The sequence below is a fragment of the Cavia porcellus genome, unplaced genomic scaffold, assembly GCF_034190915.1.
Source record: "Cavia porcellus strain 051 isolate PalLab524CR breed Dunkin Hartley unplaced genomic scaffold, mCavPor4.1 scaffold_10, whole genome shotgun sequence".
In the NCBI taxonomy this organism is placed as follows: domain Eukaryota; kingdom Metazoa; phylum Chordata; class Mammalia; order Rodentia; family Caviidae; genus Cavia; species Cavia porcellus.
Window position 1 is genome coordinate 73,778,466 of NW_026947493.1, and position 17,587 is coordinate 73,796,052.

At 37.1% G+C, this 17,587-nt stretch overlaps 1 pseudogene; it reads left to right on the top strand.

Annotated features, from left to right (window-relative positions):
- Positions 1-1,425: 1,425 nt before the first annotated feature.
- On the top strand, positions 1,426-13,115 carry LOC106025776 (high mobility group protein B1-like; annotated as a pseudogene).
- Positions 13,116-17,587: the final 4,472 nt, after the last annotated feature.

Below are 17,587 nucleotides of genomic sequence, written 5' to 3' on the forward strand. Positions count from 1 at the left end.
TGTCAGGAAATTGAGAATCCTATTAAGTATTTTCCCATGGTCATACAATGGATACATAGTGTCTTATATAAATAAATTAAATCTATATCTTTGTCTCCAAATTTAATTCTTCTACTTGTCTGCAGGTGATGGAGAAGATATTCCATTCTAAACTTCATCAATACCATACTGTCTCACTTCCTTCTGTTACTAAGTTTGCCTTTCTCTTGACCTGTTCCCCAGAGTCATGCTCTCTTATGCCTACGCACTGGCAGAAAAATACAAAACCACGCCAGGATATCTATGGCTGATTAGTGAGTTCATTCATTACAGCTGGTGTTTGCATGTTTCCTAGGAGACAGCAGAACAGAAAGTTCCCACTCACGGGGAATGACCTTTTCTTGTTGGAATATGAGCTAGTGAGGCAGAACTGATAAGAGAGATATACATTTGAGCAAAATACCTCCAGCATATTCTTAAAGTCATATGACAAATAAACTCAGGCTACATAGTGATGTTATAGTGGAACATTGCTGTGATGTACCTTCCTATGTTTATATTAGTAATAAATATATCACTAATAGAGCAAGGTCTCAATGGATCTGGAATATTCTTTGACTTCAAATTTCTTCTCTTCATCATAAGAATATTGAGAAGCTCTGTGTTATGAACAAGAACAATCTCATACATGCAAGGTAATCAGAGAAAAGGTATGGAAGTGTCATTAATCCGTGTAACAGCCCTTAGATGTTGTGTTTTCCTATTTGACATATTTAAAACATAAGACTACAGGCAATGTATAGGAGGTATAGTGATTTCCTTGCTAAATTAAACGAAAACAATCACTGCCCAAAATTAAAACTAAAATAAGGCATGTCTTTGGCACAAACAAGACCTTCTTAAATTTCCTATCTAATGAAGATAATGATATTCTCTTCTTGTCTATTGGCTTAAGGAAATATGGGCTCACTTTTGTCATATCCATATCTTGAGTTGATTACCATGAGTAGTGAGAATTTGATGGGCCAATCTTGGGGCCATTTTTGATCCTGAATATAAGGAGTGGTGACAACCTGAGTACAAGGAAAGGAAGATGTTGGTTCCCATAAGAAATACTGGAGGTATCAAAAGAAAATAATTAAGTAAGCTACTTACCACAAGTGTTTTATGAACACACAGTAGACTGACTCATTGAAAAAATCTTAATGCAAAGGAAAACTAAAACAAGTTAGGGAACATTAAAGAGAAATTGCATATCAAACACATTGCTATTGACTGAAATATGATGAAGGTGTCTTTGATGGTGTGCAAAGAATCATGGGTAGATCCAATAAAGCACAGAACGTCTTTTTCTTTGAAGTACATTTAATAAGTGTCAGATTGTGTTGAACCAAAGGTTGCCAGGAGAGAGCAACCTTTGATTAATAATGCAGCAAGGGCACCGTCATGAGTCAGAAGGAACTAACTGAGCAATGTCCCCAGGTCTGTTTGACCCCTGTGGTCCTTATTTCACAGCCCTTAGTGCCAGAAGAGAAGTACATGCCAGTAAGAATTTCAGCATAGGAAAAAGTGGATTCAGTATATGGAAATCACTTAGTAAAGTGAATCATTTCTAAATCTCAGAATACCCCATTGCCTTCTTGAGGGATAGTCCTTGTTTTCATATCTATGCTATTTAAAGACTTGGGGATGCCCTAACCTCACCACTGCCCTGGTAGTAAACTTATTTTTTGGCCATGGAACAAAGAGGAGGAGGAGCTGCAGTTGAATTGTGGAAAAGAACAAGCTTACAAGGAGGGCTGAGCATGGCCCTACATTTTTAGTGTCACCAAAGCTATGAAAAGAAAAAGCCCAAAGCAAAGTTGGTGTTGTAACCACCAGTAGAATACATAATGGAGAAAATGTATATCTACAGAAACCAACCTACAAAAACCATGTGCTGTAGATGTTTTATGAGCCACAGGCAGAATACAGCTTGCTTTTCAAAATAACTAGTGACAGTTTTCATCTTTTAGCTGTATCTAAATGTTGATGACGCTCTATATGATGTGTATTGGGTTATGCGTAGTCTGTGATGTACAGCTGTTTCCAAAATATGCTCACAGGAGCGGCTTGAGCTACCGAAGGCTGTTCCTTCTGTATGCGCTACCTATAAATCCAGGTGCTGCTGCTCCAATGAGAGGATATCAGTGACTGAGCCTGCCAGGAACAGAGTCAGAAAAGGAAGCCAGGAATCAAAAACAGAAGTAAGTAGTGCAAGGGAGTGACTCAAGTAAAGGGGGGTGAGCTACGTACCCGTTCAGGGAAAGCAGCGGTAGCAACAGCATGTTTGAAAGCAGGAAATGGAAACTGCGGACTTCTTACTAATGCTGCAACCACTTATGTGAATGGCAAAAGCCGGGCCGTAGGACAGTCAAAGGTAGACATCACACGCTTTCCCTGAAAGAGACACAAAAACGCCCAAATAAATGACAGTCAGGTAGAGAGGCAGCGTCTACAGGGAAAAGATGTCGCACATGAAAAGAATGTGATTTACTGTGACCATCAGGATTTGAGGAGATTACAAGAGAAGAATTCTGCTCCCCAGCCTCTGACCTGAGTCACCACCTAGGGAGAGATGACTGGTGGGTGAACTTCCATTCGTTCATTCATTCATTCATTCATTCTTATTCTTCTTCTTCTATTCTTAAATTAATTTTCTTCTTTAACCAATAGATATGAAGAACTATATCAGGCTAATGCTGGACCTGATTGCAGATAAACTTTCCTCTTTATCTGGTCCTCAAGTAAGAAGAAACTAGAGCTTCCACTTAGATGATTTCCTCTTCCCACATCGGGAGGGGTACAGATTGTTATGGGATAATGATAATCCTGATAGTACAGTAGGCTTAACTTAAACACTACATACATAGGAGCCTCTATCCAAACTAAATTTCTCACTTAGTTAAAAATCCACATTGAGAAGCAGTTTGTAAAGGGGTATTTTTGAAACTCTACAGATAGCAGTCCTAAGGTTTGTATAAAACTTCCTTCCAAATAGATTTTTAATCTCCCTTGCCAAAGGCAAATGGTCTAGGTGAGGGGAAGAAGGTGGACAGATCAAGGGAGGAGAAGAGTGAGGGAGGAAAGTCATTGTTTTACGATGACTTTGTGAAACAGTAACACATATCTTGGCCCTTTCTCAACCCAGAGACTGGATTCCTACTGCTTAGCTGGTGTGAAAGGCTGGCACATAAAAATTAAGTGTTTCAAACATGTACTCAAAAATGGAAGAGCATCAAGAGATAGAAAAAAGAGTGAAAACATATTATGTACGTGTAGGAATTCCCCTCAAGGAATGTAAACGTGATAGATTGCAAACATGTGCTAATAAAAAATACATGAAGAAGTGATACTTTCTAAGAAGTGTACCCTGGAATTCTGTGCTCCTTCTAAGGGAACTCTGAAAACTGAAGAACTTCATCTCTCCAGTTGCAAAAAAGGAAACTCAAGCTCCTATCTACCTTCAAGATATGTCCTGCTAAGAAATAACCACTGCCAGACCTACCAGTTTGCCCTTTATAAGTGAAATTGGAAAAAAAAAACACTATTAGAATTAAGACTCAATTTTTTTAGAAATAGAGTCACATGTAGTCTTAAATGATCAAAGTGTAAGCAAGCCCTGGCTTCCAAATGTATTAAGAAATTTAGTAATCTTAAATATTAACATCTGACATTTAATTTGCAGGTTCACTTGTAAAATGTTTCATAACAGCCTTGAATTATTTTAGTGTTTTGTAAATGTGGGCTATAGAAATAAATTGTAACTTATTGTAACAAACTGTAGCCATTGAAACTTATTTATTGGTTTAAGATAATAGCTTTGTACAATCATGCACAACATATTCTCATTTCAAATCTGCTCAAAAGTGAACATCAAGACAGATTAGATCCTGTGGTTACCAGAATGAGGTCAGAGGGCTGTGAGGAAAAGAAATACACACATAATTTGTCTTTAAGCATGATTAACTTTTTTCTACCATAACTTCATTGTTAGTTATTAAAAACTTAAAATATAAATGGGATATGAGCACCTTATGAAAAATTAGCTTTGAGGTAGCTATAAACATTTACTACTTTTAAGTTGTATATTTTTTAAACAAAATCTCATCACTCTTTAAACATTAGAACTTGTTTAATTTTCTCATCATCCTACTCTAAGGAAAAGGATTATAATTGTATTTTAACAAAATCTTGATTTTTAAGTACAGTGTTAAAACTATTGACTAACCAGTGGGTTACAGAAGAAATCAGGGAAAAATTAAAAAATCTTTAGCATTAAATGATGGTGGAACATCTCAAAACCTACAGAAACAATTCTAAAAGAGAAGATTCAGCTATAAATTCATACACAAGGAATATCTCTAGGTCCTAAAGACAAGAAAAATTCAGAAGGAAATTTTAAAGATTACAGAGGAAATTAATGAAATTAAGACAAAAAATCTAGAAAGGTTCAAAGAATCAAAGAACTGGATTTTTGAAAAGTTGGGAAGGCAATCTGGGAATGAAGAAGACATAAAGGAGGTATAGAGAGAGGGCAGTAAAGTATATTGATAAAAATTTTGAGAAAAAAATCAAATTAAAATCTATAAAAAATGTATGGTATGAAAGAGAAACATACAACATAAATGGTTAATGGTTTTCCTAAAAGTCCCCCTTTTGTTCATCTTTACTATGTATACAAAATCTACTCATACAACCAATAGTATAAAATGTTTCTAATAATTAAATTATGCCTTTTTCTTATTCACAGTAGAATATTAAGCCTTAAATAGGATAAAGCTAATAAATCAATATGTTTAAATAAGTCAGTTACTGACGAAAGTGGATTTTGCAGTGTTTTATGTTAAATGTAATTTTTAAAAAGAAAGATGAAATATATTTGCCAATGTTTAATGTTATTTTCTGACTGAGATTATGCAGATAAAGTTTCTTTTAGATGAGCTGAAATGGTGAAACACATGGATACAGTGTCATTTATAACATGATCATGATTTCCCAAAAGGTTTCAAAAATAATGGAATTCTTTGCAATAATAGTGGATATTTGTATTTTCTACCAACTAGAGTGAAACAAAAGTGACCAGAAAACTACTGACATTTTCATTTCACATAGTTTGTCATTTGCAAGACATTTTGTTGTGTTGTGGAATAAAGTACAGACTTTGAAAGATGGAGTCTATTCTGTGCTTCAGTACTAATTTTGCACCAGGTCCAAATGGATTTATCACTGATGTAAGACAGCTCAAACTCTATAGACTACTAAGGCAAAGAAAAATAAGTGTTTGAACCAACTTGACCTCCTAAGATACCAAGACAGTGGCCAATCAGTTCAGTCCTAGCGGTGGAACAGCAATGAACAAGAGGATGACCTCTGAGTCCAGCATCATTCAAGATAGGTTGAGTCATTGAAGTATGGGCCAATGTTGTGCTTACAAAATGACCCCAGACTAACTCTTCCCAGAAAACTTGTTAGCAGTGATTACCAGGATAAACCCACCATTTATGTAGTGTTTATTCAAACTATCACACATCTCTGATTTAATGTTTTAATCACTTAACCTAGCGAGAAAAGATTAGATTAAGTAGTTCTCAATATTCATTTACACAGTTTAAAGCAGTAGAGAATAAGTAAATCTAAACTGTGTAAGTATTTCTAATTTACATACAGTCTGGCCATTTAGAATATGTTTGGAATTCTTCTGTAATAATTCTACTTCAGATAATTATGATAATGATGATGAATACAATGAAATAGTATCAATTATTATGTATTACTATGGTTACTGTCGCCATGGCCACCATTTCAGTTCCCTCTATTTTAATGAGCACTATTTATCAATATTTAATATTATATCACATCTATTATACTGATGATTTTTATCTTATTCTTAAAATTTTCTAATAATAAACTCAATACATTCAGAAACAGCTGATTCTCCCACCGCATATTCTTACTGTTGGAAACTTTTCGTTAAAAGTTCAAAATGAAGCTATAAATAAGTTTAAGTGCAATTCCTCAAACAGCACTTTGAAATATATGGGAAAAATATAATTCCATTTGAAAATAAAGGAACTGGCCCTTTCTCTACTGGTCCATTTACTTACGTTTACTCTTCCTGTTTCCTTCTCAGTCACTTGACAACTAATCCTAGGTAATGGTACAGCATTTAAGGTAAGATGATACAGTACACAGAGGTTTATAGGCTTATTTTCTAGGAAAACTCCAATATTGAAAGCACACAAACTTTCACAAAGCCTGAAATCAGTCATAACTTCAAAAAAATCACTATTGCAACAAATACCTTGAGATTAAAAGCTTTTTATCTATTTTTATAGTTGTCAAGGAAACCTTTCCCTGATTCTCTAATGAAATGCCTTGCATGAAAGATAAGCAGAATAAGCACCAAAGTGTGAAATAAAATTTTTAAAAATGTGGTTTTGAGAAAGAATTTATGAAAGATTTAAGAAACTCAAATTTTAAATTTTAAACTCTTTGATTTAAAGCACTGCAAAAAGCTGAGAATAACAATTTTGAAGTTGGAATTATAAATCTCATAACATGCCTCTCTGAGAAAACATGCATAGAATGGAACTTTAAAATCTAAAATCTTAACTGCAACCACAGTTACTTACACTTTCTTAAGAACTGAGAAGCTAAATGAAACAAACTTGAAAAATTTTACTCTTAACTACCTTAAACAATAATATAGCAAGAAAAACTATATAACTGGGAGGTGAGGGTATAGATAAGTGTATCTATTATAGAAGTATCTAGTTAGATGCAGAGGTCTGACAGGACTGAAGTGCAGTTACACAGTTACATAGATTCCAAGAATTCTCAACAGTTTTAATTTAAAGGTAAATAAGACACTACAAAATGTAACTTTGTAAATGATCAGAAAAATAATAGTAATTGCAGGCAATTTCTCAGAAGACACCTTAGGCTGAAATTGATCAATCTGGGCTTAAATCTCTGAGAAGTTGAACAGGAACCAAATCTCTCTTGTTTCTCTCTACTTGTGAAAGATGGAGCCTGGAAACCCATGTGTTCAGTGGACATTGTTCATCTAAGCTCCATCATAGAAAACCAATTTTGGGTACCATATTACATATTTTTAGCTTCCAGTTTCCACCTATCAGTTTTCTATGTTGAACCAAATGATAATTGCCAAGCTTATCAAGTCTGTCATACTAACCCATGGTTATCACCACACTCCACTCAATAACTTGCCCAGGAATTCACTGCTCAGCTGTCACATGCAGTAGCACACTAAGACATGTAGATCCAATTCTTCAATATCAGCCCATCCACATTTCTCCAGTGCCACTGCTGCTACTAATACAAACTCCTCACTTCTCAATGATAAAATATACTGCAGCCTTTCACATCCCATTTTCTATGGGTAGTCAGAGTGATCTGTTAATATAAAAGTGAAGCTGTGCATCACTTTTATTTTGACCTCTTCCTTGTATTTCATTGACTTTACTTCAAGACCCAGACATCCTCTAAGAAACTTCATCATCTGGCCTCTTTCTTTGACCGTTGGAACGCTCTTCAAATTCTCAATACTCAGGTCATATTAGGCCATATTGGATATTTTCCATACACTCAATGTACTGCATTTCCTCCTTTGCTAACAAGGTTTTCAAAGCTGTTACTCCTTCTGTCTGAAGCTCTCTTGCTTTCTCATCATCTTAGATACACAAACTGTATTCATCTTTTAGGTCCTGTCTCTTATCCATCTAAGCTAGGTTACCTACTCATGATGGTTAAATGGACTGTGGTCTTGACTGTCTTGGAACTTGCCTGGAGAATTACTACAGGACACTTCTGGGTGTATCTTGGTGGGTCGTGGAGATAAGACCTTTGGTACTATATATAGTCCCTGCCTTTTCCTCTCTGGCCCTGTTCCTCTGCTCTGCTTCTCAGTTGTTATGAACTAAACATCCTTGCAATGCCCTTTTACTGTGATTTTGTGCCTTGGAGTCAGCCAACCATGGACTGAATTAAATCCCTTGAAACCATGAAAGAAATGTAAACTTCTTCCTTGAAATTTTAGGTGTCATATTGTGTCTCAGTGCTATGAGAAAAATAATATTAACATAATATTATGTTTAACATTGCACTGCCTTTTGGGCTTGTTTCTGCATGCTCTGACATTTTCTTCACAAAACTAGAAGATCTGAATCAAGACCTATATAGACTATGTCTTGTTTATCATTTGTATTCTAAGACGTAAGACTATATAATACTTCCTGACCAAGAATTCATGGATTTTCAGGGAGCCACCCTGATGTGATCATTCTAGATACAAGACATACTGTATGACCTCTGAGACAAGTTTGTATACATCTAATAATCATATCATTGCTTCATCTACTGATGCACTCCACTACATAATAACCTCATGATTCAAGAAGGAACTCCTTTAACAAACTTGTGTGTAAAAGTTTTTATTGTAAAGGCATGCTTGGAAGTTTTATGCTTGACTTAAAATTTATCTAAAGAAAAGAATAAAAAACATTTATACAACAAGTAAACTAAAATCCATAAGCTGGGATGTAGCTATTTACAACGCAGTCACATTTTCCATGAAAGAAAAGGACAAATAAAGTTCCAAGTGCTAACTCCTAGAGACAGAATTACATTTCTGCCAAAATACTGCTGAGATTACATAAAGGACCTGCCAGTAGTTGTAGTTTATATGAGTCTAGCGTTGTTTATGATGAGAGCACGAAGTGAGGCGGGTGAAAGATGTTGTTTGTGATTCTGCGAGTCCCTAGAGATCACCATGACTTTCCCGAATCATCCAACTTTTCCGTTTGTTTCTGAATTACTCAGCCAGGGCTTCCATAATGAAATACACAAGTTTAGGTGCCCTAAACAATAGAAGTTTGTTTTCTCAAATCTAGAGGCTTGAAATTCGAGATTAAGATACAGGTAGAGGTAGTTTCTTTCGAGGCCTCTTTCCTTAGTATAGTCACCCAATTTCTCTGCATTTCCTTTTCTCTGTCCCCACTTGGTTATGGAACACCAGGCATATGGGTCAGGGTCTGCTCTAGTGACTTCATGTAAATTTAGTTCTTCTTGTAAAGAACCTCCTTCAAATGGAGTCACAGTTGGAAGTCTCAGGTTTAAGACTTCATTATATAAATTTGGAAAGGGACACAATTACATTCATAACATCTTCCAAAAAAAAAAAAAGAGAAATATTTTGATTCTTTATCTAAACTAATACTCAGGGACAGACAATACGTGATGAATTGGATATATGCTAAGCATTCCTTAAATCTAAAACATCCTTTTGTATTTTACCCATTATAACTGTGAAATTCAGAGATCAGGCACATCTAGGGTGGTGGGAGGGGAGAGGAAGGAGATGGAAAAAGAATAAGATGTGTTATGTACATGTACTAACGTGTCACAATGAATGTAATCATCATGTACTGAAAACGTAATAAAAATAAAAATTTGTAGAAAACTTTTAAAAGGACTGAGGATGTAGCTCAGTGGTAGAGTACTTGCATGGAGTATGTGATACATGGGTTCAAATGCCCAGCACTGAAAAATTGATAAACAAAGTAATAGTTTTTAAGAAGAAAAAAATAGTAAAGCTCCAGGTTGGAGCTGGGACTCTGATGAGTCACCTGGTTTAATGCAACAGGCTGGTCCTTCCCAGACAGTATCATAGCTCACCCTGATACAGTCCTGAAAGGCTCCCTGGGGGTAGGTTTTCCTTTGCTTTATGGATGATATCTAAGATATCTAAGATAACTTAAGTGATTGCCAGAACTACGAAACACACTTCTGTTGCCCAGCCAGCACTAAGCACGATAATGATCATCAGTCATTTGAGAGTTGGTTTCTCAGTAGCCCTGCAGTTATCTTTATGCCTAAAGATAAATATAAAGGCATAAAGAGAAAGATAAAGGCATAAAGATAAATATTTACTTGTAAGCTTTTCAGAGATATTTCCAAGTGTCTTATAGGACAATATATTATTTTTCAACTTGCAGAGGAAGAATTGAGTGAAATTTGTTCAACTTCTATTGTTAGCTTCCTAAAGGATATATCTCAAAAGCTCTTTTTTTCCTTATAGATCTTTAAATTTATTGTGACCAGTGGAAAAATATTTTGAGCACCTAATATGCTTTCAATACGATGTCAAACCCAGGCCTGTACTTTCAAAGAGCTTAACACGCTGGAGAAGTGAGACAATTGCTCATGAAGTTGCTAAATCACTATGCAGGACAGCTCAAGGCAGCACTGTGATGAGAAGGGGCTCTGTTTCGGATGTCCCCTGAGTTCTCTTCCTCCTCCCTGCCCCAGCCCCTAACAATAACAAAATCTAGGGCCCATAACCCTTCTGTTTCCTTTCCTCCCTTTGTTAAATCTATTTTCAAGAAATACGTTAGCATACACAATTTTAATCTGGTTTCAGTATGTGTGCGGATTTAGATATTAAGTCTACCTTCTTCATAACATCACCTTTATGATTTTGTCTGTTTGCATGTTAGCGTCTATCTAGTGAAAGAAATTATTGACATTTGAGAGCAAGACAAAATATTTTGAGGAAATAATATATGAATAAGTGCCAAATTAAATAAATAGTGAAAGAAGAGTGTAAATTTTGGTGTATAGAGGTTCTAAGGTAAAACGTGAGTTTTGACCCAAGATGTGACAGTCAGGGAGCAAAAGATCATTGTTCTAAAATAGAACTAAGGAACTCGTGGTCACAGCCTTAAGTGGTAAGAAAACTTTCCCAAAGGAGAAGGTGCCTCTTTACTAACAAAAGGATATTGAGAATTAAGCTTTAAAAGCTGAAGGAATGCATTTTGAAAATATAACATAGTATATAATAAGCAGTTAAATGTTTGGCACAATTTTAAGAGTTACAGAAATTTAAACAAGGAAAACATAGATCAAGATAATATCTGTATAATCAATTATTTTAACTTCTTGAGCAATGCAAGTAACTCAAACAGTTCTTAAAGAAGCAATTACATAGGTTTATAAGTTGATCATGCTTGATAATTAACTCTCATCAACTCCCAAGAATAAGGAGCACGTAGTCTATGATCATTACATGGTGTTGAAGTAGATTTGGGAAATAACTCTGCAAATTCTGTGCATAGTGAAGGAGCCAAATTTATTTTTAGCCTAAATGCAAACCCAAAGTAATACTGTGTATGTTTTCATTTTCCTCCCCAAATATAGCAAATTGTTTTTCTTTTAATCTATAACAACATTCCCACTCCATGGATTCTTCTTATAATACAGCTTTGGCTTTCATTCCACAAAGAGCTTGATTCTGGGCTCCCTAACCTTTGGAGGTGGACTGTCTGTGTGACTCCCATGACAGGGCTGTAAAATGTGATATGAATTCTGTTTGGTTCTCTTGGGGCTTGCTTTGAAACCCACCCACTCTGGCCACTCTGTGGATGTGCTCACTTGGAGAAAACAAAAGCCTGTAATCTTTGGTTTCTAAATGAGGGCTGATTCCAACCCGCCAGCCATGAACTCCAGAGAAGCCGTGGCAGCTGACCTTGCATTCAGCCTTCCTCCTCAACCCTTTCCCAGCCATTCTTGAGTAAAAAAAAAAAAATGATTGTTGTTACTTTGAGCTACTAAGTTTCAGGGTGTTTTATAACACATAATAGGCAACTGGCTCACTAAGTATCCTGGTAAAATGGTTTCAGAACGAAACATCCAAGTTTTACTTTCTAAGATAGAAGATGAATACACAGAAGCCAAATTATTCACTGCAAATACAATCAAAAATTAAAAATTCAGTCTTAAAGTCATTTAAAACAAGAATACCAAGAAGGAAAGATTATGTAATCAGTCATTTATAAGAATCTTGTCTTATTAAAAGAAAGTCATTTCTTCTAAAAATGACTGAAATCACTGTCATATGAGTTTGGTATTTCAATTTAGCTCTGAAAACCATCTTGCATATAAGCAAGATACTGATATTGCAAATACATACATGTTGCCCTCATGCTGAAAATTAGAGCACTTTATAATAAGATTCAGCTTTCATCAAGATTGTTTTCAGGTGTAGTCTTTAAAAAAAAACTGTTTTACTCTCCTACAGCCATTGCCATATATTGAGCTCCATAGAGACGGCGCTGGGGCAAGCGACAGCCAGACAGACACTGGGTGACTCTGTGCCTCCCTGAGGAACATAATAAGGGCACAGGGCTCCTAAGAAGTCAAGAGGCAAAAGGCCATCACATTGCATTCTTTGTGCAAACTTCCCGAGAGAAGCACAAGAAGAAACACCCAGATGCTTCTGTTAACTTCTCAGTTTCCTAAAAAGTGCTCAAAGAGGGAGAAGACCATGTCTGCTAAAGAGAAAGGAAATTTTGAAAACATGGCTAAGGCAGACAAGGCTTGTTTTGAAAGAGAAATGAAAACTTTTATTCCTGCTAAGAGAGAAACAAAAAAGAAGTTCAAGGATCCCAGTGTGCCCAAGAGGCCTCCTTTGGACCTCTCCTTGTTCTATTCTGAGTATCGTCCAAAAATCAAAGGAGAACTCGCTGGCCTCTCCACCGGTCACGTCACAAAGGAACAGGGAGAATGTGGAGCACACTGCAGCGGACGGCAAGCGCCTGTGAGAAGAGGGTTGCTAGGCTGGAGGAAAGTCAGGAAAGGACATCGCTGCCTTCCGAGCCAAAGGAACACCTGGTGCAGCACAAAGGGAACTGTCAAGGCTGAAAGGGCAAGAAAAGGAGGAAGAGGAGGAGGAAGTGGCAGATACAGAGAATGAGGAGGAGGAGGAAGCCAAAGGTCGTGAAGGTGGAGGAAAATGATAATGATGAATAAGTTGGTTCTGGCAGTTTTTTCTTGTCTATAAGGCATTTAACCCCCTGCAACCAACTCGCTCCTTTTGAAGAAAAAAATTGAAATGTAAAGCTGTGTAAGAGTTATTTTTACACCGCACAATGTCTTTTTTTGGTATAGTTAACACACTACGGATAGCCTAGTCCTGGTGTATTTTCAATAGCCGTGGACCTTGCCTGGTACAGTACGGGGGCTGTAAATTGGCGTGGAAATTTAAAGCAGGTTCCTGTTGATGCACTGCACAAGTTAGTTATATATGAGGACGGTAGTTTGTCATCCTCAGTTGTCTCTGATGCAGCTTATACGAAATTTTTGTTCTGTTAAATGAATACCATTCTGTAATTGCAAAAAAAGTTGCAGCTGTTTTGTTGACATTCTAAAAAAATGCAACTTTTTTATAAAAAAAATTTAAAGGAGTTTTTTTGTTTTATTTTGTTTACTATTTTATTTTTTGGTACCAGGAATAGGACTCAGGGCCTAGCGCTTGCCAGGCAGGAGCTGCACCGCTGAGCTACATTCCCAGCTCCAGATGTAATCTTATGATTAAATTTATTTAAAAGGAAACAAAGTAATTAATGAATCTATAGTAACAATTTCTCCTCTACTTTTATATTAAAATCAATATTCTAAAACTAATATGTTTAAAGATGATAAAAAGATAGGAATAATAGTCAAGAGTTTCTGCTAATCAACAGAGCTTTGGAGCCAAAAATAGTGACAAGGGATCATAAAGGCAAAATAAGAAACATTAATCAACATGTACCCCTATTATAAAACTTGACAGTTCTTTACTCAAAAAGGAAGGAAACACCCATGTTTTCCCAAGGATCAGGAAAATTGTGTTCCATGCTTTTCCACTGCTGTTCATTCTGCATGTATTCCAGGATGACAATTCCCAGTTAGGTAATGTGGTGGGATCAGACAAATGTCAGAGCCAGCAGCAGCCATGCAGACTAGGAGGAGAACCAAGAAGCCAACCCACCTTCCCGTGAACCAGCAGCAATCATAGGCTGGAAAAAGAACCAAGAAGCCAACCCCTCCTGTGAACAGTGGCAGTCGTGGGCCAGGAGGAGAACCAAGCAGCCAACCTGCCATGAATTTCCCATGAGCACTTGCCCATGAGCTATTAGCAGCCATGCAGGCTGGGAGGAGAACTGAGAAGCCAACCTGAGCCCTCCCATGAGCCGCCATCATGCAGGCTGGGAGACAAGAAGAGCGCTCCCCACCCCCAGAGCAACTGGCTGATTCAGAGGCGATGATAGCAACTAGAGCGAAAAACCAAAACAAAACAACTTAATGCTTGTATTATTTGATTGACTTTGCAGGTCTAAAGCCAGTACTCTGAATATCCCTTTAGAGGATAATAATGCACAATATAGCAACCATATGAGGATTTCTTTCTGTCTTGTTTTTGAAATCCAATACTGTTCTCATCATTTTGCTTTGTTTCATTTCATTGTTCTGTTTTATTCCCTTTAAAATAGAAAGAAAAGTGGCGGTTAAAATCTAGGGATATGTCCTCAGTACTGGAAATGGGCTTTGAAGAACTATCAATATAGTATTCAGTAGGAATCATGGGTTAACATTTTCTTTGTATAGTGGGAGAGAAGTCCACTGCCAACCATTTGAGAGTGCATAAGAATTAAGTTTGTCCCCGCATAAGTGCAAGGAAAATTAATTCAGCCAATGGATCTATATGAAATAAAAAATAGATTATTAAAACTCTTGGCATGGACCTAAATACATCAACCATTCATTCACCTTTAGATTCCGGAAAACAGTTCTCATAATCCAGTAAACACTGAGAAGCATAAAAATCTACTTACTTTGTCTCTTAAATATATCGAAGGTTAAGATAGAGTCTTTGCAACTGTATGTGTGGGGAATCCTGCATGAGAAATTTGGCAAGACTTCGGAACATAAATATAGGAGTGTGTTCATCTCAAGATGCAGAAGAAAATAAGCTTTTAAAGGAAAAGCTTCCCTAAACAACTTTTAGACATTATCTACCTTATTCTCTTGCCTCTCTGTAGAGTTTTTTTCTTCCTCAACACTTTTCAAGAAATCAAATTCAAAATTCACAGATATTTCTTTCACTTGACCTGAGCCTACCTAAATATATCCATAATAGCCAACCACTTTTCTTGTCAGAAATTATCCTCCGACTCTTGTGAGGTTGCTCACTGGAGACTTAACTCCTTTGAATATTCCTTATCCACAGTGCCAGTTTCAAGAGCACAGGACTGGGCATCACACAGGCAGACAGTGCTCTTTGGGAGGGCTTCACACTTGCATTAATGCTCTGTTTTTTCCATTTTGAAATTCTTAATTTTCAGACTAAGGACTGTGTATTCATTTCACCCTGGTCCTCACAAATTCTGTGGCAGAGCGTGTTGTCTACCGTGGAGTACTGCAGTGACTTGAGGTCCTATTTTCTCTGTTTCCTTTTTAGGCAATTTCCTCTTCTCTGTGTCTGTAGTGTTAAATATTATTTTTATACTAGCAACCCTCATAAGTTTATTTTTCAGCCCAAACTTTTCCTCTGAGCTAGTCATGTAAGTCACACACCTGGCTGATAGATCCTCATTTCAAAATCTGTATGTCCAAATAAAAGCTTTGGTGGTCCCTTTTTCCTGTAAAATGTTCTTTTTTTATGATTCCCTCATATCTGTGAGTAACACAAGAATCCATGTACTTGTTGAAGCCCCAAACCCATCCTCTTTCATGGCTACCATTTCCTTGCCCCTAGGTACATAGCCAAATCCAGTTGGGTATCTCCAGCTTGTGTCTGCGGTATGTTTACCTCTGAATAAAGCCACTGCCCACATCAACTCATCTGTGCCATGCTTGTGTCTCCTCAGACCTCTGCAGTAACTTGGTTTTTTTGGATGCATTTATTACTTTTATTTTTCTGCAGTTTATTCCCATAGAACAACCTAGATAATTCTTTAAATGTTCCTAAACATTGTCTTTTTAAAAATTCAATATTATACAAAATTAGTAAAAATAATAAAAAGATTCCATATGGTTTTATCCCAAATTTCCTAAATGATAATATATTCACTACTTTTTTTATCCTTCATGTATATTTATCATGTTGCATATATACATATACTCATAGATACTATTTATCTCCCTACTGTTATGTGTTCTTAAATATTGTGTGAGAGTCAGCTGCAGACATGATGCTCACTGACCTCTAAACATATCAATGTGCATGTTGTAATCAGAGGTTGTGCAGAGAACAATTAGAATCAGGACATGGAGTTTATAATATTATTTTTATAATGGTCACCAGGAGTTAACACAAGAAAATGCAGGAAATGTATCTGTAACACCAGTGACACAGAATATTTAGTCAAGGGCCTAAATCCCACAGCAATGCCCCACATGAGTCCAGATAAAAACCCAGAGCTCATGACAATGCCTCCCACGATTCCAACTGGAGGTCCAGAGCCCACAAGAAGGACTCACACCAGGCTCTTTTACGGATCTGTGCTGGGAAGGCCCAAAGGTCAGCGGTGGAAACCAGAAAGTCCATGCCAGTGGGGTGAAGGAGCTGTGTTGGTGGGATGAGGGTTCAATGTTGGAGCCGAGTCACACTCACAACAAAGACCAGGGCTGTTCTGAAAGGCACCACAGCCATCCTCAGCACCCCAGAGGCCCCGAGCTCCTCAGATGACAAGCATGGTCGGGTATATGTCAGGAAGCAGCATGACGAGGGTTCATCCTGGAGACCAAGCAGCACATGTCTTTCCCTCTGGAGCCAAGAAGCAATGCTCGATATGAGGACCAAAGCTTCTCCAGGAGAACCAAGGCTGAAACAACAACTCATAGGAGAACCCACAATGCTACAACGCCTCAACGCCTCAACATCTCCTTCTCCTCCACCTATTTATGCTGGAGCATCTTCGCTCACTGCCATGCTGATGTAATCCAGCTGGTGTTAAGTTGAGCACCAGTTCTTAATCCATAACAGTGCATTTTCCTAAAACAAGAATATGTTCTTAGTATTGATCAGGAAATTAGCATTGACATAATACCATTTTCTAATATACAGGCCTTAATCAAATTTTTCCAATTGTTCCAATAATATCTCTTACAGAAAATTATGTTTTCTGGCCCCAAAATGAGGCCAGGATCCACTTTGCATTTGGTTACCATGATTACTTAGTGTTTTTAAAATCCAGCACATTTTGTTCTGCCAAAAAGCAAGAAAGTGCTCAAAGAAAGGTGGGGACGTGGAGATACAGGCATCAGCTTGAAGATGCTTCTATTGGCCAAATGTGGGACAATCTGAGCATCAAAGAACTCAGTGTAGTCCCAGATTGTAATCTGATCACTCAAATAAGAACCCACGAGCCCACACTGAGGAAAAGGAATGAATCAGTTAGCAAACAAATTAGAGAAAGAATAAAACCCTTCCAGAAGTACAATATCAGTCTCTAAAAAGAAACAACCGAATTTGAAAATCATCAGTGAATGCAATGCTTCTTGTTTGGAACTCTGCTGGGCTTTCGGGGTAGAACACTATCAAAAAGCGTGCGCTACCTTCTGTCACAGAAATGACAACATTAATGTCCGAGCCCTGAGATCTCACATGTGAAGTCCCTTAGGCCTGTTCCCTTTCCAGTTTCTCCAGTCTGATCTGTATTTCCCTTGTGACTCTTCACCAAACTAATTTCAGTTTCGTCTCACATTTCACACACTCTTTGCACAC